A 25728-nucleotide genomic window follows, 5' to 3' on the forward strand; every position below is an offset into this window, starting at 1 on the left:
GCTAGGTATAATTAAAGTTTTAGGACTCCTAGGAGACAAGCTGTGGTTTTCAAAGACTGGATCTTTAAAAATGACGTCATGAATGTGCTCCTGGCTCTGGAGCACTGATGACTGTGTTGTTTGCACTGACTGCTATAGCAGGGGTTCTGGAGCCTTAGTATTTATCTTTTCCATCCCAACTTCTCAGGGGTTAATTTTCTGGAATTCATTAGAAGACACTCCCCCAGTTAAGAACTCAAAAACTGAAGTGATTGTCCTTTCCTTGGCATGTGGCTTTTGTGTGGACATGAATTCTGCCGATGGAGCACCTCCCTTCACTAGCCAGAGTGCAGCCCTGGAAAGGGGGTGCTGATCCTGAGGAGAAGGAACAAGGTTTCTGGGAGGCGCTGAAAAAAGGACATCTTCTTACTCTGGGCCATGACCCCACCACCTCCTGCCTTTCATGATAAGTCTTACATGATTCTGTCCCCAACCCTTGCCCTGGAGGATAAATGGGAAGAGACATTTTATCTGCTGTCACAGAGTCAATTAATATCACTTGGAACCTAGTGGCTTCTTAGCTCCCATCTCTCACATGGCTCTGCCCCCATCTCTCATCTCATTTCCTGTTGTACATGTCCACTGGGAAGTCCCACTGGCATACCCAACCCAACCTGTCCAAGCTTAACTTGTCACCTATCCCCACTCACCCTCTTTTCAACTAACAGTCTTGTGGTTCCTGTCCCAGTTAACCTCACCATGGGCCCATGCTAGAACATCAGAGTCATTTTACCTGTTGACTCATCTCCAGAATGACCCCCTGCTCTCTGCTTTCACTGCCAAAATCCTGATCCAGAGCACTTGCCACTTCTTAGCAGGACCCTTGAGATGGCCTTCCAATTAGTCGACTTGTTATAAGCCTTCCTCCCCTCCAAGCATTCCCACCCAATGCCCTAAGAATTGTATTCTTGGTCTGTCATTCCTCTGCCTCGATAACAACCTTTGATGGGCCCTGGCCGGTTGGCAAGAGCGTCGGCCTGGCGTGCGGGGGACCCGGGTTCGATTCCCGGCCAGGGCACATAGGAGAAGCACCCATTTGCTTCTCCACACACCCCCTCCTTCCTCTCTGTCTCTCTCTTCCCCTCCCGCAGCGAGGCTCCATTGGAGCAAAGATGGCCCGGGCGTTGGGGATGGCTCCTTGGCCTCTACCCCAGGCGCTAGAGTGGCTCTGGTCGCAACAGAGCGATGCCCCGGAGGGGCAGAGCATCGCCCCCTGGTGGGCAGAGCGTCGCCCCTGGTGGGCGTGCCGGGTGGATCCTGGTCGGGCGCATGAGGGAGTCTGTCTGACTGTCTCTCCCCATTTCCAGCTTCAGAAAAATACAAAAAAACAAAAACAAAAAAAAATCCTTTGATGGTTTCCTATTGCTCACAGAACAGACTGCAAAACAGAGTGGCCAACAAAGCAATGAATAGGCTGATCCCAATCACCTTTTTCACTCCACTTCTTTTGCTATCAATAGCACACCCCATCAAATAATGTTCCACCCTCCTGAACATGCACTGCCATAAAATACTTTTCTCCCTACCTGGAATGTCCTTCACCCTCTTCCACTACTCCTCCTGGTAACGCTTTCTATTCCTCAGGATCCAGCTTCATTGTCCTTCATCTGTGGTGCCTACCTAATTCCCCCAGATACCAGATAATTCACTCTCAATTCTCCATGACACTGCTACATTTTTCTATTGCAACACTCACTGGATCATAAATATTTATGTGTGCTTTGGCCCTTCCTGCTAGATGGAGAGGTCCCCAAAGTCTGCCTGTAATCAGATTGGCTTCTCCCTTGTACTCTCAGTGCTTAGTACAATGCCTGATATACAAACGGTGATCAGTAATAAGTGTTTGCTATTTAATCTCTTCTTATTCTACACTCAATCAAATATGACAAACTAATCTCAGACACTAGCCTTTGCATATGTGATTCCACTCATTTTGCTTTCCTATGTATTTCTCTCTCTCTCTTTTATATTTTGTTTTTTTTTTCTTTAATATTCATCTCAAGTCAACTCTTCCAAGAAAACTTTCCTGATGAGTTTCACCTGACTCTGCTCCTTTCTTTTCCCTGCTTTCCCATAAGCAATTATATAGTTTTGATTCTACAGCTCTGAGGAAATCTCCCCTTCCAAAATCTACTTCCCATGCAAACACTGAATCATTGTGAGAGAAATTCTATCTCTAGTTCTATTACAGCTTTCACTAACATTGCTGTTTTTGGTTTATAAACATTCCCCCCAAATGAGGAGTAGCCTCTAAATCACTGGCTCATGACTTAAGATCCCTCACAGTGAAGTGCCCTAGAAATGTTTAGATCCTGAAAAGAAGAATTACCCAACTGTGCTTTAGAGGACAATCTGTTCTCCTCATGCCTTTTAATGTACTAACATGTATTACACAAAGAACTGTGCTAAGGGTGATAACAGTATACAAAATGAATAAGCCACAGTTCCTGACTTGTACATTCAAGTTGGTGAAACTTCACCTAGCCAGTACAGCATAGTTCCATAAATGGTAGCTCAGTGAGCACACTTTCAGAGGACAGTATACAGCAAGGTGGTTAAAAGCTTAGGTTTGGGTGTGCAATAGACCTGGATCAAATCCTGACTCTACAGCTTATGAGCTATATAACATTAGCCATGTCACTTATCCTCTTCTAACCTCAGTTTCCTCATCTCAAGAATGGGGACAATAATAGTTCTTACCTCATAAATCTGTTGTCAAGATTACATAAGTCGATTATTGGCTGAGTGAGTATTTATAAAGGTTAGTGATTATTTTACCCCTCATTCTCTTCACTTATAAGAGCCATATATTTTGTCTACTGTGCTAAATCAGGAAATTCTGCAGGGACCCAGACCTGGGGAAGCTGGAGATTCACAGAATAAACGTGGGACACTGATGTGGCTGCCATAGGCCAACAGAGGCAATAGAGATCAAGAGGCATGGGATGCCAGATTAGGTTAAAATAGCCCACACACTTATAAATACCAAATATTAAAAGGCCTACTGAAATAGCAAGAAATAAACCATATGATTGAGTCAGCTTGCTGGTCCAGTTTCATCTCCCTTCACCGCCCTATCACTCCCCACCCCCAGCTTTGGCAAGGCCCAATCTCAAGCAAATCCAGCCCAGAGGCAGCAGGTGGTGACAGTAACTTTTAGCCACAGTGACACAGAGCCAAGAAACCAGCTCTCTCCAGCAGAGGCAATTTCCAGATGCAACCAAGAAAGATATAACATTTGTTCACCATGAATTCTGCAAGTGTACATTATAAGGGCTGATCTTTCCAAATTGCAACATTTTGAATAAACCTGAGTGAGAGACTGATTCATGGATAGATTTTGTCATTTCATTGCTCAATTTCTATCCCTGAGTCAATAACAATCCCAACTTTTGGTCCCTGTGGTGGTGACTTTTAATCAACTTTGGGGTTTAACATTCTTCATTCCAACAAGATCATGCTGCCAAAATTGATGGTGTCATTCAATAAGTGGAAAGCAGCTGTTTCCAGGCACTGGCCTGGCCATCATGTAAAGTAGTTCTGTTGTCTGGTAAAAAGAACTTACGCCCAGATGGTATGTAAAACGTATCAGTACTTTTGACTGATGATCTCCAAATAAAATATCATGTTAAAACCATATTTTACTCACATCATGGTTGTCTTCACATATTTGTCATAAGGCTAATTTGATGGCTGAAAATAAACACAGGTAGAATACATATAACTCTTATGCTAACTTTATTTCCTTGACCCCTCATGCATTTTTGATGTTCCACCTCTTCTTCTTATAAAAAAAATGAGCTACCCTGGCTGGATAATTTGGTTGGTTAGAGCATTGTCTTGCAGTTCAGGAGTTGCCAGTTTGATCCCTGGTTGGGGCACATACAGAAACAGATCTAAGTTCCTCCCTTTCTCCTTCTCCCTTCCTCTTTTGCTAAAAATCAATCAATAAAAATAAATAAAATGAGCTCCTATCTTTTAAGTTTAACATTTTTTATTGAAAATGTCAAACATATACAAAAGTTAGTATTGCAAACTCCTATGCATTCATTGCCTAGTTTTAGCAATCATCATTTTACCATTCTGTTTCATTTAACTACTCCTCTCCTTAAATAAAAAAAAAAATGATGGAGGAAAGGAGTGTTAAAGATTAAAGCAATTGCCTGACCTGTGGTGGCGCAGTGGATAAAGCGTCGACCTGGAAATGCTGAGGTCGCTGGTTCGAAACCCTGGGATTGTCTGGTCAAGGCACATATGGGAGTTGATGCTTCCAGCTCCTCCCCCCCCTCTCTGTCTCTCTCCTCTCTAAAATGAATAAATAAAATAAAAATAAAAAAATTAAAAAAAAAGATTAAAGCAATTCTTAGACATTGTAATTTCACTCATAAATAAGTCAGTATGTATCTCTAGCAGATTAAGTTTGTTGTTGTTTTTTTTAACACAATCGCACTTCCAGTTGTAAGACACATAAGTTCTGTGGATATAATGTACATCTTGATAACTACAGTTAACACTACTGCATTGTAAATTTGAAAGTTCTAAAAGAGTAAAGCTTAAAAGGTCTCATCACAGCCTGACCAGGCGGTGGCGCAGTGGATAGAGTGTCAGACTGGGATGCAGAGGACCCAGGTTCCAGACCCCGAGGTCGCCAGCTTGAGCGCGGGCTCATCTGGTTTGAGCAAAGCTCACCAGCTTGGACCCAAGCTCGCTGGCTCGAGCAAGGGGTTACTTGGTCTGCTGTAGCCCCACGGTCAAGGCACATATGAGAAAGCAATGAATGAACAACTAAGGAGTTGCAATGAAAAACTAATGATTGATGCTTCTCATCTCTCTCCCTTTCTGTCTGTCTATCCCTCTCTCTGACTCTCTGTCTCTGTAAAAAAAAAAAAGTTCTCATCACACGCAAAGATGTTGTAACTATGTGAGGTGATGAATGTTAACTGAATTTCTTGTGATAATTATTGTACTATATATATATACACATAGCAAGACATTTTGTTTTATACATTAACATAATACATTATTATACGTAGACCATAACTCAATAAGACTGGGAAAAAACAATCACAATATTACACTTAATAAAATGAACAATAAATTTCTAATATCAGTTAATACTTAGTCCAATTTTAATTTTCCCTGATTGACAAGCTGTGCACTGGAAGAGATATTTGAAATGAATAATTGGAGGCTCTGTGTGTCTTACTTTATGCAAGGTCATAATGCCAGTTAATGAAAGAGCTGTGGCCCAGCTCTCTCCATTTTCTATCTGACAGAACAGCCAACAGTTTCTATTTTAGGGTGAAAAAACAATACAAAATAAAAGCATGATGTTAAAAATCATGGTTGCTCTACATGTTCTCAACTGAAGATTTGGCAACAAATCATTGCAAAAGCTGATAATCAAGTGGCTCAGATGACTTTGGCAACCTCTTGTTTATATATTAAAGCCAATGACATTCCAATGTCTTTGTCTGTACATGTTTGTTCTTCAACTGAATGCACTACTTCAGCATTCATATACTTGGGAACTTTGCTAATACTTGTCGAAAATTCCAGGACTTCTTGAAACAGTGGTACCTCCTCTTGTAAACAGGAATAACATTGTAGGAAGCAGACCAGAGGAATGCACTATAGAAGTATGGATAAAATTAACAGGTAAAGCTCTTAATAGCAGCTACTTCTTGGGAATTGCTGGAAGGTTGGCAAGTGGGCCTCAAAAGTCAAGAAAATTGTCCAGGAAAAGCAGGGCAGGATATGTTCTGCAGAAGTTCTATGTAAAACTTCTTTAGCTGGAGCTCAGGACCCATGGTGAAGAATCTGTGGGATTATGAGTGGGCAGAATGTGGAGTGCCAGGTGTGTCTGGAAGAGGAGTTTGAATTTTTAAACAAACAAAGAAGTAAAACCAACAAACAACCTAGCCAATTAATCTGTGATTAAGTAGTTAGAAGTATAAAATAAACTCCTATTAAACCGAGTTTCTATATATTTTCTTTGGACAAATGTCTTCATAAAATGTTTGCAAGATTTCAGCTTTTGGCCTCATTGTGGTATTGAACCTAAAAGAAATGTAGCTGCTATGTTGGTTTGAAACCAAATTTGGGCCACTTGCTTAGAAAGCAGATCAACTAAGACATGACTGCTTGAGCTAGACTGTGGGGTGGATTTCAGACACCCTAGGTGATGACAAGTGGGATTTGAATAATACTTAGGTTCTCAGATTTTTGGTGGCGGTTGAAAATCATTGGCTGTAGATGAAGAAGGAGAAGGCAAGCTGATTCCCTATCTGGTTGGAAAATAAAAATTATATAGTAATAAGCCAAAGTTATGTTCTAATAACCTTGTTGTCCTCTAATGCCAAAGCCAAGCTGTTTCTCAGAAGAGTCATTCCTCACCATTGCTACCGAATTATTATTTAATTGAGTTGAGTCTGATGATAATGCATAAATGAGGAGAAATAGGGGTTTAAACAGGTTAAGCCACTTGCTCCAAGTTGTTGTTAATTTAGTTCTTATTGGGGTCTACAACTCAAATACCTTGATCCTTCATTCTTTCTACTAATAAGAAGTAACCTCCCTGTGCCTTAGATTTCTCATTTGTTAAATGAAGTAATAATAGTTCTTTCTTTGTAAACTTTATCTTAAGCTTCAATGAATTAAAATATATAAGCACTCAGTAAATATAAGTATTTATTCACTTAACTAGTACTTGGTTATTACCTTCCATGTATGTACAAAAGAAGGAGCTAAACACTCTGAGTAAACAACAGGGTTAATTACTCTGTGGAAGGGTTAAGACAGGCTCCTTCCTTCAAAAAAACTCATAGTGAAGACAAAACATACTTCATGAGTCTGTGACACAATCTGTGTTAAATAAGAAAATCAGACAAGAGATTAAGAGACAAGAGATTGGCTATAAGAGATTGGGAGAATATGTAACTTCTAGTTAACTTTTCTCTTTGTTAAGACACTCCAGGTTTTACCTCCTCTAGGAAGACGTCCTTCCTTGACATTCTTCTCTATTTCACTGCTAAGACCTGATACATGTCTCCCAGGCACAATACTGTCATTCATGCTCCATGCTACTCTAAATAGTCCATTTCTGTCTCCCACACTAGACTGTGTTTTAAAAGTCAAATCAGAGCCATGATAATCGAAACAGCAGAAAAATAGACACAGAGACCAATGGAACAGAATCAAGAACCCAGAAAAATAAAACCACATATACATGGGCAAATCATCTTCCACAAAGAAGCCAAAACACACAGTGGAAAAAAGAAAGCCTCACAATGGAAAAATTGGAAAGCCACATGCAAAATAATGACACCTTTTTTTTTGGTGACAAAGACAGAGTGAGAGACAGAGAGAGGGACAGATAGGGACAGACAGACAAGAAGGGAGAGAGATGGGAAGCATCAATTCTTTGTTGTGGCTCCTTTGTTGTTCATTGATTGCTTTCTCATATGTGCCTTGACCTGGGGGCCTCAGCAGAGTGAGTGGCCCCTTGCTCAAGCCAGCGACCTTTGGGCTCAAGTTAGTGACCATGAGGTCTTGTCTATGATCCTACGCTCAAGCCAGCAAGCCTAGGCTCAAGTTGGTGAACCTGTGCTCAAGCCAGATGAGCCCACGTTCAAACTGGAGACCTCAGGGTTTTGAACCTGGGTCCTCTGCATCCCAGTCTGATGCTCTCTCCATTGTGCCACTACTTGGTCAGGCAAAAAAAGAATGAAACTTGATGACCTTGAGAACAAGAATGACCGTGAGAACATGAAACTGCGTGAAATAAGTAAATCAGGAAAAGCTAAAAATTGTATGATTCCACACATAGGTGGGATACAAAATTAAGACTCATGGACAAAGATAAGAGTGCAGTGGTTACTAAGGAAAGGAGGATGTGGGGGAGGGGATCGGGGAGGGGGAGGGGTGGGGCTGGGGGAAGGATATAAAGAGGGATACAAACATAAGGTGATGCAAGATTATTTTACTTTGGCTGATGGATATACAACATAAACAACTGTCTATATGATGTGGAGATGTTTACCTAAAATCTGTGTGCTCTTATTGATCAATGTCACTGTTAAGCATAATTTTCTAAAAAGAAAAAAAGAGTCAAAACCATGGTTTATTCATCTCTGTATCACTAGCACATTGCACAATGTCTGGCAAACAGCAGGTGGGTATCTCTGTTCAATGAATATAAATTTGTTGTAATACAAAGTTTACTAGAAGGGAGCAATAAAACTTAAGTTCTGATCCTAGTTTTACTAACTCAAACTCTCTGGGCTTTAGTTTCCTCATCTGTGATACAAAAGGGTTGAACCAAATGACCTTCAAGGGTGTTTTTTTTACTCTGCCATTCTATAGCTATTTCTTCTTTTAGAGTCATGGGATATCTGGGAGCTGAGCTATTACTGCATATCTCTTTCATACATTGAATGTGCATTAAAAGTTGTAGTAGAAACTGTAGGCTCTCAGGGACTTTTAACTTTATTTCCAAAGCTCCTTGGGTGAAAAGTAATCTTTCCAGATTAGGTCAGCAGGAATAGGAAATACTTGAACAATAAATAGATGTAATGTTTCTTGTGGTGTGTATTTCTTTTCAGCTATGTGAAAACGTATGTCTGTTTGTTAACAACAACAGCAACAAAAACAAGGAAGTGACCTTAACTTCCTTCTCATTTCCAGGAGGGCCTATGTCAGTGCCTTTCCTCTATGGGCAGCTTCAACTCAGTAGTTAAGTTTTTGTGAAATAATTAACTGAGCACAGTAGTCCTTCAGTGTCCATGGGAAATTGGTTCTAGGACCCCCATGGATATCCAAATCCATAGATGCTCAAATTCCTTATATAAATAGCATAGTATTTGCATATAACCTGCACACATCATCCTGTATACTATAATAATTTCTAGATTACTTATAATCCCTAATAAAATGTAAATACTATATAAATAGTTATTATACTGCATGGCTTAGAGAATAATGACAAGAAAAAAATGCTTGCACATGTTCTGTACAGGTGTAACTGTTGTAAACCTAACTACATAGCACATGCCCAAAACAAGATACTACATGTTGTGCCTGACCTGTGGTGGCGCAGTGGATAAAGCATCGACCTGGACATGCTGAGGTCGCCGGTTCGAAACCCTGGGCTTGCCTGGTCAAGGCACATATGGGAGTTGATGCTTCCAGCTCCTCCCCCTTTCTCTCTCTCTGTCTTTCCTCTCTCTTTCTCTCTCTCTGTCTCTCCCTCTCCTCTCTAAAATGAATAGATAAAAAAAAGATACTACATGTTTTTGAATATTTTTTATCTTCAGTTGGTTGAATCCACATATGTGCAACCCACAAATACTGAGTTGCTGACTGTATAAGAAAATCATCCTGAACCAGGAATACCACAAACCTGCCTTTGTTCTTCCCTCTGTTTTCTGCAACTTTCCTTCCTTTCCCATCCCTAATCAAAGCTCTCTGGCTCAGCTTCTCACATGCTTCAATGCTCTGGAGTCCTCATTCCTGACCCTTTCACCCTTGGCCCCATGAAATACCTTTCATCCATTCAATGCATTTACCTCATTCATCAGCATTCATTAATTGCCTTCTTTATATTAGGACCAAGGGATGGATCTCAGAAAGTTTCATAGAGGAGACATTTGAGCTGGGTCTTGAAGAAGAATAGACGTGTGCTGGGGTTGGGATGGGAAATATATAAAGAAACATTGTTCCGGGCAGAGAAACAACATGTACAAAGTCAATGGAGCATAAAACTCATAACATATGTAGGGGCCCTGTAAGTAACTCAGGATACCTAGGGCATAGAGAAAGGACTGGAAATGATTTTTGGAAAAGTGAACAAAGGATAAATACTAAAGGATCTTGTATGCTGTGCTAAGGGGTTTGGAGTTTACCCAATAGGCTATAGGGAGACATTGAAAACTTTTAGGTAGAAGGCTAAAAATCAGATTTACATTTAGAAAAACCACAGTGGCAGTAGCAGGAAAAATGGTTTGGAAAGGAATACCTCAGATACAAAGAAGACTTGTCAGAACACTATTGCAATAGTCTAAGAGAAAGAGAGGGGCCTGAGCCAAAGCCATGACAATAGAGATGAATACAAATGGATGGGTGGACACATCAATGGGATTTTATTTAAGAGGTAAGTGACAAGATTTAGTAACTGATTAATTGAGAGAGTTGATGGAAAAGGTTCTGATTCAGTTGAGTGTTTGAATGGCAGTGCTGTTTATTAAAACAGGGACACAACAGAAATCAGGCTTGATGGGAAAATAATGGGCCACATTTTGGATGTGTGCCTACTTTGGTGCAAAAGTTTCTTATTCAAATTCTGTTAGATAAACAGCACCTGAAAGAAAAGTGAAAACCTTCCAAATAGCTTAATGAGAAATTACACGATTATGTACAGTTAATAAAATTGAAAATTAATTTAATTCCAATTATTTAATTTCTTAGTGAGAAATCTACTGTATTTAGAAATCTTCATTAAGTTAAGAAGCAATTTTAGAAACCAAAGCTTTTATAAAATTAGAATGCAAGAGAAAAAACACATTATCTTGACCTTATTAAGTTTCTCCTGTAGAGCTTTTTAGCTGAATTGTATGAAATAAGTACACTGGCCCTTCAGTCTTAGAGTCAATTCAATTAGCTATGCTGATGGAAAGAAGAATAGCACAAGTAATTGAAAACCACAGACAATTTAAAGCTCCGTAGGCAACTACTAGGAAAAAATGTGGCCTCCTGTAGTTCTTTGGAACCCTGTGTTGACCTCACTGTCAAATAAAAATGGTCAGGCGGTGACCTTTACAGAAAGTTTATGTTCTAGAAAGTCTAAGATTATAAGTAGGAGGTAAGAGAAAACAGTGGGAGGAAGTAATAACATAATAACAATGAAGCATAAAATTAAGATAAAGACTATTCATTGTTAGTATCACACAGCTGGGAGTTGAATTATTTGAAAGAGCCAAGGGTGAAAAATGAAATATAACAATGAGTGAGTGACTAGGAAAAGGGGACCAATTTACACATTGCTTTTTGAGCTAAAACTACAAAGAGTCTTATGTTTTCACATAGCCCAAAAGATCTTCAGAGAGATCTGACAAAGGACCTTATTTATTTGAAATTTAGACTGAAAATCTGAAAGTTATATCATATTTCTCTTTGTCCCTCACACACCCTATACTCCCTACATCAGTATGTCCTGATAGTTTTACCTACAAAATATGCCCTGAATTCACCCACTTCTCTTCATCTTTTCTGTTGCCATTATCACCTCTTGTTTGCACTACTGCAGTAGCCTTCTAACTAGTCTTTCTGCTTCTACTCTAATCCTGTTCCATAAAGCATTCTCTACCTGGCAGCCATAGTAATCTTTACAAAATTCCACCCAAATCATGTAATTCCCATTTTTAAAACCCTCAAGTGCCTTCTCACTGTGTTTAGAAACAACCCCAAATTCACTAAAATGACTTTAAAAACCTATACAATCTGGTTTCTATCTACTTCTCCAACTTATCTCTCATCATTCTCTTCCTTATTTGCTAAACAGAAACCATATCATACAGCCTTCTTCCTGTTCCTTAAGCCAAGCTCTCTCCACCCTCAGGTCTTTGCACTTGCCATTCTCTTTGCCTGAAACCTTTATTCCTTATAAAACATGTCACTGACTCATTCTTTAGCTTTTTGTTTCTTCTTTTAAAATGTTTTACTGTCACTTTGAAATGAATAACAATGTATTGTTTCTCTTGCATTCAAGAGACAGTTTTTATCTTTTTAAAAATGAGCTATAATTCATATACAATAAAATTCACCCATTTTAAAGGCAACAATTCCATGGTTTGTTGTATATTCTGTAGATAACAAAAAAGGTTCTATGATCTATAACCTCACAGGGTGATCTGATTATAAATTCCTCACTGGGCAGGTCATGGTGGGTAGTCAAACCCCAGGCCTATAACTTCTTTAGTAAAAAGTTTTAAGTCAACCCCATCTATCTTGTGCATCTAGGTCAACACACTTTTGAAATATTACAAGTAAACCCCTCAAAGGTGGAATTAGCCCTCAAGAGAACACAAAATCTTGTTAAGTGTTCCATAATCTTATGCTTACCTTGCTTTCTCCAATCTTCTTTATGTCCCCTGCCTAATTTCAAACACATAAACGAAGCCACAAACTATTATTCTCCAGAGCATTTGAGATCTTGCTCTCTGGCATATGTCATTGGTTTGGCTCAAATAAAATTTCATAACATCTGTCTACAGGTTTAGACATTTCTTATATCAACAATTCACATAATTGTACAACCATCACCACTACTTACATCATCTTCAATACTCCCCAAAACAAGCCCTACACCATTTAGCTATTGCCACCCTCACCTGCCATCTTCTCCTCAGCCCTAAGCAACCATTAACCTATTGTCTCCATAAATCTGCCAATTCTGTAAACTTTATATAAACAGAATCATTCAAAATGTGGGCTTTTGTGATTGGCTTCTTTCAATTAACATAATGGTTTTGTAGTTCATTTCTGTTATAGGAGTGCTTCATTTTTTATGGTCAAATATTATTATATTGATATACCACCTTCTATTTTCCAATCATCACTCAATGAGCATTTGGGCTGTTTCCAATGAAGAAGTTCAAAACAAGTCTCCCCAGAATGTGTCACTTTGGCATGTGGACTATTTTGAGCTAAAAACCATCAGGGCTAAAAGACTTGGAAAAAGGTTTTTGTTGTTCTTTCTTTCTTTCTTTCTTTCTTTCTTTCTTTCTTTCTTTCTTTCTTTCTTTCTTTCTTTCTTTGTTTCTTTGTTTCTTTCTTTCTTTCTTTATTTTTTGTTGCTGTTGTTTCTAACTTCCCCCTTAACGATCTAAAGGAATTTAGATAAAGGATTTGGACTAAGAAGATAACTATCACCAGAGATAACTACCAAGAATATGTGCTAGGTGTAATGAGCTGTGGTGGGAACTAGTAGGACCTAGAAATTAAATTATTCTCTGTGTCCTATTGCCTCTATATGGCATGACAAACATTTGTTTATCAAACACTTGCTTTTCCTATCTCATAAATTGTCTTTCTCTCCTTTAAATTTCTAGAATCTTACTCCTTTCTCTTTAGCTCAAGATGACATATAAGCTTTAATTGTATGACTGCACACGGGCCTTAAATTTTTATGGGGCCCATGTACATAGCTAATTAATTTTTTTAATCTGTCTTATGTTAATTTGATTATTAGACCAGCCAAAGATACTAGAAGTGTAGAAGAGAAATGTTTCTGCTCCAACACCCTTTGTTAGCTATTATAAATATATATGTTTTTGTAAACATATATGTATGAATTTTATATGAAAATAAGTTTTTATTTCTCTTGGGCATATATATATATATATATATATATATATATATATATATATATATATATATATGTTACATTGCTTAGTCATATAGTAACTTTACGTTTTTGTTGATAGGCTCACTTCTATTCAGGCCACTGTACAAATATGATCTCTTTTGAAAAAACTTTCCTGACCACTCCATCCAAAATAATCATACTGCCATTGCCATTCTTAATTGTCTTTACCTCATTTTGTTTTCTACATAGCTTTAACCACTGTCTAAAGTCATGTTTATTTTATTAGAGTACTCTTTTTTACTACCTGTGTCTCCCCACTAGACCATCAACTCTTCAAGGACAGTGACCTGTTGGTCTTGCTCACTGGTATTCCCTCAGCACCCAGGACAATTATCAGCACACAGTATAAACTCAATAAATATTCATTGATTATATAATGAATTTATGGCAGAAATATTTGTTCTATTTTTCGCAATGCAGGGACAATCCACAAATCTACTAACTATTGTAGTGTTTTTATTATTCTTTTAATTATTTTGGGGATTTGAAGGAAAAAAAACTCTAGTGAGTTATCTAGTGAGAAGCAAAATGCTCAGCATAGCAGAGCTGGAAATTGAAGGTTTCTTCTTTGAAAAATGAAATACTCTTTAAAAAGTCTAAACTTTCAGTCTTTAGATAAAATTTAAAATACATTTTGTGCCTGACTGGCAGTGGCACAGTGCAAAGAGTGTTGAGCTAGGACATTGAGGACCCAGGTTCAAAATCCCAAGGTCACCAGCTTGAGCACAGGGTCTTCAGCTTGAGTGTGGAATCATAGACATGATCTCATGGTTGCTGGTTTGAGCCCAAAGGTCATTGGCTTGAAAATCAAGATCTCTGGCTTGAGCGAAGGATTACTGGCTCTGCTGGAGTAGCCCCACCCCCTGCATCAAGGCACAAATGAGAAGCAACCAATGAACAGCTAAAATGTGATGCAACTATAAGTTGATACTTCTCATCTCTCTCCCTTCCTTCCTTCCTGTCTGTCTCTATCTAAAAGAAATACATTTTGTGATATTTACAAGTTTCTAAACTGGAAATCTTTCTAAGAAGAGCAGTATAACTCCATTTTACTTTTTTTCTGGTGAATGACAGATAAATTGTGTGATAGCCTTTCAGTCAGACTTTCTTTTCTTTTTTCTTTTTTGTATTTTTTCTGAAGTGAGAAGCATGGAGGCAGAGACAGACTCCTACATGCGACCGACCAAGACTACCACATGCAACCAACCGAGATCCACCCAGAAAGCCCACTAGGGGGCAATGCTCTGCCCATTTGGGCATTGCTCCGTTGTGGCTAAAGCCATTCTAGTGCCTGAAGTGGACGTCATGGAGCTATCCTCAGTCCCCGGGCCAAATTTTGTTCCAATGGAGCCTTGGTTGCAGGAGGGGAAGAGAGAAATAGAGAGAAAGGTGAGGGTGAGGGGTGAAAAAGCAGATGGCCACTTCTCCTGTGTGCTCTGGCTGGGAATCAAACCTGGGACTTTCACACACTGGGCCAACGCTCTACCACTGAGTCAACCAGCCAGGGTCAAACTTTCTTTTTTTAATGTTTATTTTATTGATTTTAGAGAGAGAGAGAAAAAGAGAGAGAGAGAGACAAACAGAGGAACATAGATCTGTTCCAGTATGTGATGTGCCCTGCTCGGGAATCAAACCAGCAACCTTTCCACTTCAGGACAATGCTCTAACCAATTGAGGTATTCTTTGAATTTTATATAAACAGAATCATACAAAATGTAGGCCATTTGACCTTGATAATTAGTTATTTGCTTAAAATAAATGATACAAGTGTTGAGGAGAAGGGGAGAAAGGATATTACCTGAAGAATGTTTTTTTCTTTTAGGTCTTAACAGAAAAATGAGATCAGGATTTGCATGAAAAATGTTTTCTTAACTTGCCTCAATTTGCTTTCATATGCCCTTTTTTGAGAATGGAAGCTTAAAAAAATCAAGATGCAACTTGACTAGGTGGTGGTGCAGTGGATAGAGCATCGGACTGGGATGCAGAGGACCCAGGTTCGAGACCCTGAGGTCACCAGCTTGAGCGCAGGCTCATCTCGTTTGAGCAAGGATCATCAGTTTGAGCCCAATGTCACTGGCTTGAGCAAGGGGTCACTCAGCCTGCTGGAGCCCCCCAGTCAAAGAACATATGAGAAAGCAATCAGTGAACAACTAAGGAACCACAACAAAGAATTGATGCTTCTCATTTCTCTCTCTTCCTGTCTATCTGTCCCTATCTGTTCTTCTTTCTGTCTCTCTGTCTCTGTCACAAAAAAAAATAAATAAATCAGGATGCAGAATTGAATAGGTATAAATTTCAAGCTGATAACTCACTAACATTTCAAGGAAAAAAAGCAGTTGCCTCTGTAACATTTTCATATGCACACTAATACTTTCCTGCACAACTTTACATTTCAGAGATGTTAAGAATACCTTTTAGAAGGTGTTTATTGTTTGAAATTGCTCATTGAATATTTTTAAGCCTTGAACAGAAAATTACGGTACAGCCTTGGATGAAAAGTAGGGGCCTGAAAAGGGTATGGGGGCTGTTTTCTAGAGGTTTTTCCAAAATCTATTCACATATTCAAAATTCAAGTAGATAGTCCCAAAGAGCATAAGAACAAGTAATGACAAGTATAAATGCAGATATACATCTCACAACCATTTCTTTTCTAATGTATTTCTAGTGACTATAATACTACACAAAGCAGAGTGCAGCAAAACCAATTGAAGGATATACTCAGATCATCATTTACAGGAAGTTTAAAAAGATGCAAAGAACTACTCAATGTTTTTGTTGTTGTTGTTGTTAAAGTACACAAGACCTTTCAAGGCTTTATTTATTCCTTTTAGAGGAAGGAGTCAGAGAGAGAGAGAAGGGGGGGAGGAGCAGAAAGCATCAACTCCCATATGTGCCTTGACTAGGCAAGCCTAGGATTTTGAACCGGCGACCTCAGCATTCCAGGTAGACGCTTTACCCACTGCACCACAGCAGGTCAGGCCTGGGGGGGGGTTTGTGTGGGGTTTTTGTTTTGTTTTGTTTTGTTTTTTGACAGAGACAGAGAGAGAGTCAGAGAGAGGGACAGATAGACAGGAAGGGAGAGAGATAAGAAACATCAATTCTTTGTTGCAGCTTTGTTCAGTGATTGCTTTACAATATGTGCTTTGAGCAGGGGGCTACAGCAAAGTGAGTGACCCCTTGCTCAATCCAGCAACCATGGAGGTATGTCTATATTCCCATGCTCAAGCCAGCGATCTCTCACTCAAGCTGGTGAGCCTCCGCTCGAGCCTGATGAGCCCACGCTCAAGCTGGCGACCTTGGAATTTTGAACCTGGGTCCTCTGTGTCCCAGTGAGACGCTCTATCCACTGCACCACCGCCTGGTCAGGCTCAGTGTTGTTGATAGATTCATATGTATGTAGTAAAAGTGTAATAATTTGCATGAGGTTAAGAATTTCTATATTCTGGACTTCTGCTGATAGGAAGGTAAGATCAGGAGAATACACAAAAGCTACACTTGTACTTATCAGTGTTTTGATAAAAACGCATGTACAAAAAGAGCACAAAATAAAACAGTACAGCTCAATAAATGTTCAGAGTGTGAGCATACCTGTATAACCAGCAATGTATATGTAGTTTTGATACTGCTGGGTGGTGGGTATATGAGTATTGGTTTTAGTATCTATACTTTCCATATGCCTGAAATATTTTTAAAATATTTATTTCTATTGATTTTAGAGAGAGAAGAATAGAGAGAGAAACAATCTGTTTCTGTATGCGCCCTGACTGGGGATCAAACCGGCAACCTCTGCACTTCTGGATGGTGCTCTAAACAACTGAGCTATCTGGCCAGGGCTGTTTGAAATATTTAACTAAAGATTTTAAAGGAAAATTTCATAAGGGTCTCAAGTAGACTATGAGTCCTTTAAATGCCCTATTAGTTGTAAAAGCAAATGAAAATCCAATCAAAAATAAGATCTTAGCGAAAAAAGAGTTAAAAACTTTAATTATTATAAGTTATGTCATTTATCATTTTATGTCATTTTAATATATACTATAATATCAAAATGTAAAGATTTGTAGTGACTTGGAACCAAAGGAAGGGAATTTAATGTGTAAGGGGAAGGGTGTAGGCAATCCTGTCCTTTTTAAAAAAATTTTAATGGGGTGACATTGATTAATTAGGGTACATAGATTCAGAGAAAACATCTCCAGGTTATTTTGACATTTGATTATGTTGTATAACCATCACTCAAAGTCAAATTGTCTTCCGTCACCTTCTATCTGGATTTCTTTGTGCTCCTCCCCTCCCCCACCCCCTCCCTCTTCTCCCTTCCCCTGCCCCTGGTAACTCCCACACTTTTGTCCATGTCCCCGAGTCTCATTTTTATGTCCCACCTATGTATGGAATCATGCAGTTCCTGTTTTTTTTTCTGATTTACTTATTTCGCTCAGTATAATGTTATCAAGGTCCATCCATGTTGTTGTAAATGATCCGATGTCATCATTTCTTATGGCTGAGTAGTATTCCATAGTATATATGTACGTAAAAATATTCCTTGTTCTTGGATAGGAAGACTAAATATAGTCAAAATGACTATATTATACAAAGCAGTATACAAATTTAATGCAATTCCCATAAAAAAATCCTGTCCTTTTCTCTCCGTGGCCACCTCTCTCAGCATAGCTGATAAGAGCTTGTGCTGCCTGTTGCCAGACAGTGCTGTCTCTTACACTGTCAGGGCGACCAGACTGGCGAAAAGAATTTGGGTTCATAGTGTTTCAACTTCGGTGCTGCCTATGCTGCCCTCTGCTGGCAGAAGACTCAACTTGTAGCTGAGCACTTGCAGCATTCTTTTCCTATCAATCTAAGCCACCTCCAATTTATAAACAGTGTGCATGTTGCAATCTGTTGTTTATAGCTTGCGTGCATTTTCTTATAAACACAAGCACTGTTTCACATAGTATTTGAGTCCCCAGGGTCATCCCTCCAAACCTATAAAGTAATCAAAACTTACCCATGTTTTTATGGAAAATGCTCTCAATTACAATCAAGTGTTCACCAATTTTCTTCTATGTGCAAGGCACCGCAGGGCTACCAATATGATTCAGACAGAGTCTTTGCCTGTGAAAAAGTCATTTACCTTGCAAGGGGAGATAAGACATGAGCATGGGTGACTATGAGAGGCAGACTATTTGAAGTGCTAGTTAGAGTGGTACACATGGAGAACAAGTGAAGATCAAAAAGAGGAAGATAGGAGAAATCAAGGAAGGCTTTAAGAAGCTGTGGAATTTGACATAAATGATGAACGTAAAGGAGGTATGGTGTTTCAAGGAGATGGAACAGCAGAAGCAAAGGTGTGGAAATTGGAAAACATAAGATGTGGCTGAGAAATGGCAAATATCCCTCCTTCTGATCCAGAGTATTAGGGGAAAATCCAGATATGTAAGTTGAAGATCCCAGACTATACTTGGCAGCAGTAACTTCTTTTTCTCACCTCCTGTTTAGACAATGACTCTACTAGTTAAAGCAGGGCACACTGAGGGAGTTAACATGAGGAGTCCAACAAGTTGAAGGTTTTGAGTTTTGGGGAAAAGAACTCTGGGATATAGAATAGAAATGTGAATTTGGAGAAGAGGCTCTGGGTGAGGGCTGGGGAATGAGCAAGGGGTAGGGAACGGAGCTCAGAACTGCCCCACTGTCTCCCATTCTGCCTCGTTTCCCCTTTCTCCTATCCCTCACCTCTGGCTAGCTCAAGAGACTGACACAGAAACAGTGAGAGGGTGAGGTGGAGAAACTTCCATAGTCAATTGAGGCTGACACTAACATTCACTGTTAGAAGAGGTTGGATGGTTTGGGTGGTAGGGTAGAGTGGTAGGGACTTGAGAGTATCTGTGGAAGGCAGTGGTTGAAAGGGATTTTTCTTTCATTCTTCTTCACCTTTTAGAAGTTGGTCTTTTTCACTATTGTCCCTGGGCCTACCATGAGAGAGATATAGAGAAAGAAGTGGGTATCCTCCAGCCATGCAGTTAGGGTGGCAATTCCTAGGTGGCAGCCATATGTAGTTAGTTCTGCATACATGGGAGAGGACCTCAGACTCTTTCTTCTACTTAAGTGGAGAGGAAAATTTATTGTTAAGCTGGGAACATTCCTTTGTAGTAGAAGAGAGCAATCTATTGTCACTAGAAAGGCTAAGGAAGCATGAGTTTCAAGCTCAATTTGATAACAATATAAAAACAGTAAAATAGCTGACATTTTTTAAAAAGATTGTGTTTATTGATTTTAGAGAGAGGATAGAAAGAGAGAGAAGGGGGAAGGTGTGGGAAGCATCAACTTGTAGTAGTTGTTTCTCATATGTGCCTCTAACTGGGCAAGTCCAGGGCTTCTAACTAGCAACCTTATCATTTCAAGTCGATGTTTTGTCCACTGCACCACCACAGGTCAGGCAATATAGCTAGCATTTTTTGAGGGTAGACATCGAATGTTCCTTATCTTATTTCATCTTCATAGTACAAGCAGTATAAATAGAAGCCCTGAGGTCAAACCAGCCTGAGTTTAAACATCTTAGCCCTGTCAATAAAAGTTTCATCTGAAGAATCTTGCTGTAGCATTCCATCCAGCTCTCAGATTTTGGACATGTTCTGTTATTTTCTGCAATCAAAAAGAGTTTACAGGCCCTGGCCGGTTGGCTCAGCGGTAGAGCGTCGGCCTGGCGTGCGGGGGACCCGGGTTCGATTCCCGGCCAGGGCACATAGGAGAAGCGCCCATTTGCTACTCCATCCCCCCCTCCTTCCTCTCTGTCTCTCTCTTCCTCTCCCGCAGCCGAAGCCGAGGCTCCATTGGAGCAGAGATGGCCCAGGCGCTGGGGATGGCTCCTTGGCCTCTGCCCCAGGCGCTAGAGTGGCTCTGGTTGTGGCAGAGCGACGCCCCGGAGGGGCAGAGCATCGCCCCTGGTGGGCATGCCGGGTGGATCCCAGTCGGGCGCATGCGAGAGTCTGTCTGACTGTCTCTCCCCATTTCCAGCTTCGGAAAAATATCAAAAAAAAAAAAAAAGATTTTACATTCAGAAGGAAATAATCCAGGCAAAGGGAGAACAAGCAGATCAAGACATGTAGCTATGTGGCTTCCAAAGTACGGTTTTTGACATAAGTTGAATCAGAAAAGACTACCCCCAAAAAGAGATCTTACGAGCATTGAAGGCCAATTGTTGTGGGGAGGAAATGGACTTTAGGGTTGTATCAATGGATGGGGTGGTACTGACAATTGAGCAAGGAAATCTGGGCTTGTGGATTAATAAAAAATTAATTACTGCCTGACCATGTGGTGGCGCAGTGGGTAGATCATCGGACTGGGATGCGGAAGGACCCAGGTTCCAGACCCCGAGGTCTCCAGCTTGAGCGCGGGCTCGTCTGGTTTGAGCAAAGCTCACCAGCTTGGACCCAAGGTCGCTGGCTCAAGCAACGGGTTGCTCGGTCTGCTGAAGGCCCACGGTCAAGGCACATATGAGAAAGCAATCAATGAACAACTAAGGTGTCACAACGAAAAAACTAATAATTGATGCTTCTCATCTCTCCGTTCCTGTCTGTCTGTCCCCATCTATCCCTCTCTCTGTCTCTGTAAAATAAATAAATAAACAAAAAAATTAATTACTGCCCTGGCCGATTGGTTCAGTGGTAGAGCGTCAGCCTGGCGTGCAGGAGTCCTGGGTTCAATTCCCGGCCAGGGCACACAGGAGAAGCGTCCATCTGCTTTTCCACCCCTCCCCCTCTCTTTCCTCTCTGTCTCTCTCTTCCCCTCCCACAGCTGAGGCTCCATTGGAGCAAAGTTGGCCCGGGTGCTAGGGATGGCTCCATAGCCTCTGCCTCAGGCACTAGAGTGGCTCTGGTTGCAACAGAGCAACACCCCAGATGGGCGAAGCATCACCCCTGGTGGGCATGCCGGGTGGATCCTGGTCGGGCACATGAGGGAATCTGTCTGACTGCCTCCCCATTTCCAACTTCAGAAAAATACAAAAAAAAAATTAATTACTGCCTACCCACAGGTGGTGGAAGTAAGAGTACCAACCCCTTGGGTGCCAAGTGATAGTGACATCACTGTTTTGCACCATCTAGAGAAGATGATATGTTCGCTTATGAACTGACCTCAAGCCACCCTGAACTGTGTTAATAGGTTCTGGACATTTGAAGAGTTGGCTGGTTATGGTGTTTCATTCCCAACTACTTTCTCTTATGGTAGTTATAAAAAGTTTTTAAAAATTATTGCTGAAGCAAAAGTACTAGAGTTCCCAATAATAGTGAAGAAGACATATAGTCACAGAGGCAAAGCTGTTTTCTTGATTCGAGATAAGCACCTTGTGGCTGATATAAGACATCTTATTCACCATAAAGCTCCATACCTGTCCCAGAATTATGTAAAGAGTCTCATGGACGGAATGTACATGTCATTGTTGTGGGTTCTCGTGTGGTTGACACCATACTATTTTGTTCAATATTTGGGAGAATGCAAAGCAACTGCTCATTAGATGGTGCGGGGATGATGTGTTCACTCAGTAAACAAGAAAAGTAGCAAGCTATTCAGGTGTCTAATATCCTGGGAACAGATGTGTGTGGCTGCTTATGTGTCTGATAGGCCAATCAATGCAAACTTTGTCATCACCTTTGACAAAGTTTTTAATTCAGATATAGCTGGTGTCAGAGCAGACGATGCCACCTCCCTTCTGCTTTCTAGAAGGCTCATAACGCGTATATCCCTGCTGTTCATGGTGTTGTATGTTACTTCTGTTCACGGTGTCCCCAACCAGTGAGATTAGTAAGCCAGAGCTTGCACAGCCAGCACTGCTAGTGAGATGAGTGCAATTTCCCGATCTGTTGACAGTGACCCTGAAAGCACCAATCTCCTAGGGAGCCTATTGAACAGGAACCAGCTGCTAGCCAATGAAATTGAACAGTGACTCTACTGGTAAATAATTAATTACAATAATTAATGATATAATATCACAAATAACAATAATAATGACAAAACTCTTGTAAAATTTACTTTTTAAAATTCTTTCCGTTTATCTCCTTTCTTATTTTTTAAAACCAACTTGCAGTGCTGTTCGTGGAAAATGCTCAGGAAGATGAGAGAAAAATGGGTAGGATTAGTTAAGAAAGAAGAGGGAGACGGAGGAGCCCTCTGCTGTTAAGATCTTACTGATTTTCATTTAACAGTTATGCAGATAGGCAGAAGAGGTGAGGTAGAAAGATGTCAGGTTCTTGTACTCACTCTTTTTAATACACAAAACTGTTTGCGCTCTCAGGCCATAAAGAACATATACATTTTTTCATGGTTCTTTGCTTTGTTTTTGTAAAGTTGGTACAAATTTCAGATTAGTATAATTTCACATTGTGGTGCAAAGATTTGTAAAGTGTGAGGAAAACATCTACCTAAATTACAAGATATTTTATACATATCTGAGAACTCTGCTTTACTGTATTAACTACCAGCTTTACATTAATAGTTTATGAAGTCTTGAGGGGCTCTTATTGGGATTTATTATATTTGTTTTTAGTTTTTTTACTTAATTTGGGTTGGAGATCAACGTGAATATAACACAATAAAGGTTTTATTTTTTTAAAGCATCGACCTGGAAATGCTGAGGTCGCTGGTTCGAAACCCTGGGCTTGCCTGGTCAAGGCATATATGGGAGTTGATGCTTCCTGCTCCTCCTCTCTCTCTCTCTCTCTCTCTCTCTCTCTCATTCTAACTCCCTCTCCTCTCTAAAATGAATAAATAAATAAAAATTAAAAAATAATAATAAGGTTTTATTTTTAATGACAAAAGAAATCTAAACCCTGTCACTTTGCAGCTCAAACACAGAGCTTGACACAGTATAAGAACTCAATAAATATTAAATTATCCAATCAATTGATATTAACAATTAATATTAATTAATATCATGATGTATTGTGCATACACACACAATCCTGTGAAGCAAGTACACTTATTTTTTTATCTTATAAATGAGGAAATTAAGACCCCCTAAGGAATTTGTACAAGTTTGCCCAAATTATTATTATTTTTTTAAATATTATATTTATTCACTTTTTTTAGAGAGAGAGAGAGAGTAGAGAGAAAGAGAGAGAGAGAAGAGGTGGAGAAGCAGGAAGCATCAATTCCCATATGTGCCTTGACTGGGCAAGCCCAGGGTTTTGAAACAGCAACCTCAGCATTCCGGGTTGGTGCTTTATCCACTGCACCACCGCAGGTCAGGCCATGTTAACCCAAATTCTTAGTTGCAAAACTTAAAATTAAAAAAATAGTTGTCAGAATAGAGTTTCTGTTAGAGATAATGAAAAAGTTCTGTGAATGATCGCACAACATTGCAAATATGCCTAATGCCACTGAATGGCATATTTTACCACACATGCAAAATAAAAACAACCCAGTTGTCAGAAGCTTGAATATTAACCACTGTGTTATATATACTGCCTCTCAAGGAACATTAATTTATTTTCTATTGTTCACAATGCTCTTTAATGTCTTAGAAGAAAGACTAGATTTTCAGTCAAAAAATCTTCTGTTCACCCTGACCAGGTGGCTCAGTAGATAGAGCCTCATCCCAGTGTGCAAAGTGGAGGGCTTCATCCCTGACCAGGGCATGTTCAAGAAGCAACCAATAAATGCACAACTAAATGGAACATCTAAGTAGAAAAACATGTTGATCCTTCTGTCCCCACCCCCTTCTTCTTTGTCTCTCTCAGGTCAATGGAAAAAACATTTTAAAAGATGTGGTTTAAATACCACATCTGCTTCTTACTGATCGTGTTATCAGTGAGTGGCTAAGACTTGTCTGGGTTTTCTCGAGTGGAAAGAGGAAACCAAGTTCCATGCAAGCCCCTCTCCACATCAGTTGCAGACACACAGGTCCTTGTCACATTGCTGACTAACTTTGCTGAGAGGGGACCCCAGGTAGCTTTGAATTCCTGACAAGAAGTGCAATTAAAGTTTGAGGCAATTTAAGGTTTGAGCCAAGAATGGTCTTGGTTACTTCTTTTACCAAAGTAAAATATGGCATTTACTTGGTGGAAATTTATAAAAGGAAGTAAGACAGTTACTAATAGGGGAACTTGAAGGCCTACTTGGAAATGAGAATGAAGGAAGATGAGCTCATAGCGAGATAAACCATTTTTAGCAGGTTAAAATGAAATACAGTCAGTGTTTTCACATACCACAGAAAAGAAACCGCACCACAAGCAATCCTGGTAGCTACTTTTCCTGCAGAGTGGTCACTCTTTTGCACAAGATTCTTTGAAAGAAAGCCAAAACTCCTTTCTGCCTCTTTGGTCCCTCTGGTTTTTTAGCATACTTAATCGAGATAAAAAAAATACTAAATAATAGCAGTGTCCCTAGATTTACCATGACACTGTAAGAGAATATGACACATGAGAAAAACTACTCTCCTTCTCATTTTCCAGACTACAATCCCATCCCCTCAAGTTCCCAAAAGCTGTCACTAGACTTATCCAGGAATGAAGAAATAAAACCAGTGGATGGTATGGTGTGAACTGTTGGAAAATCAGGCCTCATCAGAAACTTCAGTCTGGGAGTATAGCTCAGTGGTAGAGCATTTGACTGCAGAAACTTCAGTCAGACATGGTTGCAAAAGTCATTTTTTGTGTTAATGGTTTACACTCATAATGCATGCTCCTAATAGAAACTATTTGGGGTTCCAGGATGTCCACTTGAGTGCATTTATCCTAAGAGGACATGTAGAACATTTTCCCAAGGCACAAGGTAAGGTAAGTCCACTATTCCCTCTACAAGTGTGAAGAGTGCCTAGTATAGCTTAGAGGAGAAGTATTGAATGCTTACCCCCTGTTATTTTCTCTGTCCTGGCCCCATTAACTAGACTATGTCTTGAGAAATATAAGCATGTAATAATTCAACTGGGGGCATTGGATATCTGTATTCTTTTTTTCTTTTCCCCAAAGTTAGAAGCAGGGAGGCAGACAGACAGACGCCCATATGCACCTGACCAGGATCCACCCGGCATGCCCCCTAGGAGGCAATGCTCTGGCCATTTGGGGCGTTGCTCTGTTTCAGTTGGAGTCATTCTAGCGCCTGAGGCGGAGGCCTTGGAGCCATCCTCAGCACCGGGGCCAACTTTGCTCCAATGGAGTCTTGGCTGTTGGAGGGGAAGAGAGAGATAGAGAGGAAGGTGAGGGGGAAGGGTAGAGAAGTAGATGGGCGCTTCTCCTGTGTGCCCTGGCCAGGAATTGAACCTGGGACTTCCACATGCCAGGACG

At 40.0% G+C, this 25728-nt stretch overlaps 1 pseudogene; it reads left to right on the forward strand.

Moving 5' to 3' along the window:
* The window catches only part of LOC136386437 (beta-citrylglutamate synthase B-like), a 47435-nt pseudogene extending 25044 nt beyond the window's left edge, over window positions 1-22391 (forward strand).
* Window positions 22392-25728: the final 3337 nt, after the last annotated feature.

The sequence above is a fragment of the Saccopteryx leptura genome, chromosome X (assembly GCF_036850995.1).
Source record: "Saccopteryx leptura isolate mSacLep1 chromosome X, mSacLep1_pri_phased_curated, whole genome shotgun sequence".
NCBI classification, from domain to species: domain Eukaryota; kingdom Metazoa; phylum Chordata; class Mammalia; order Chiroptera; family Emballonuridae; genus Saccopteryx; species Saccopteryx leptura.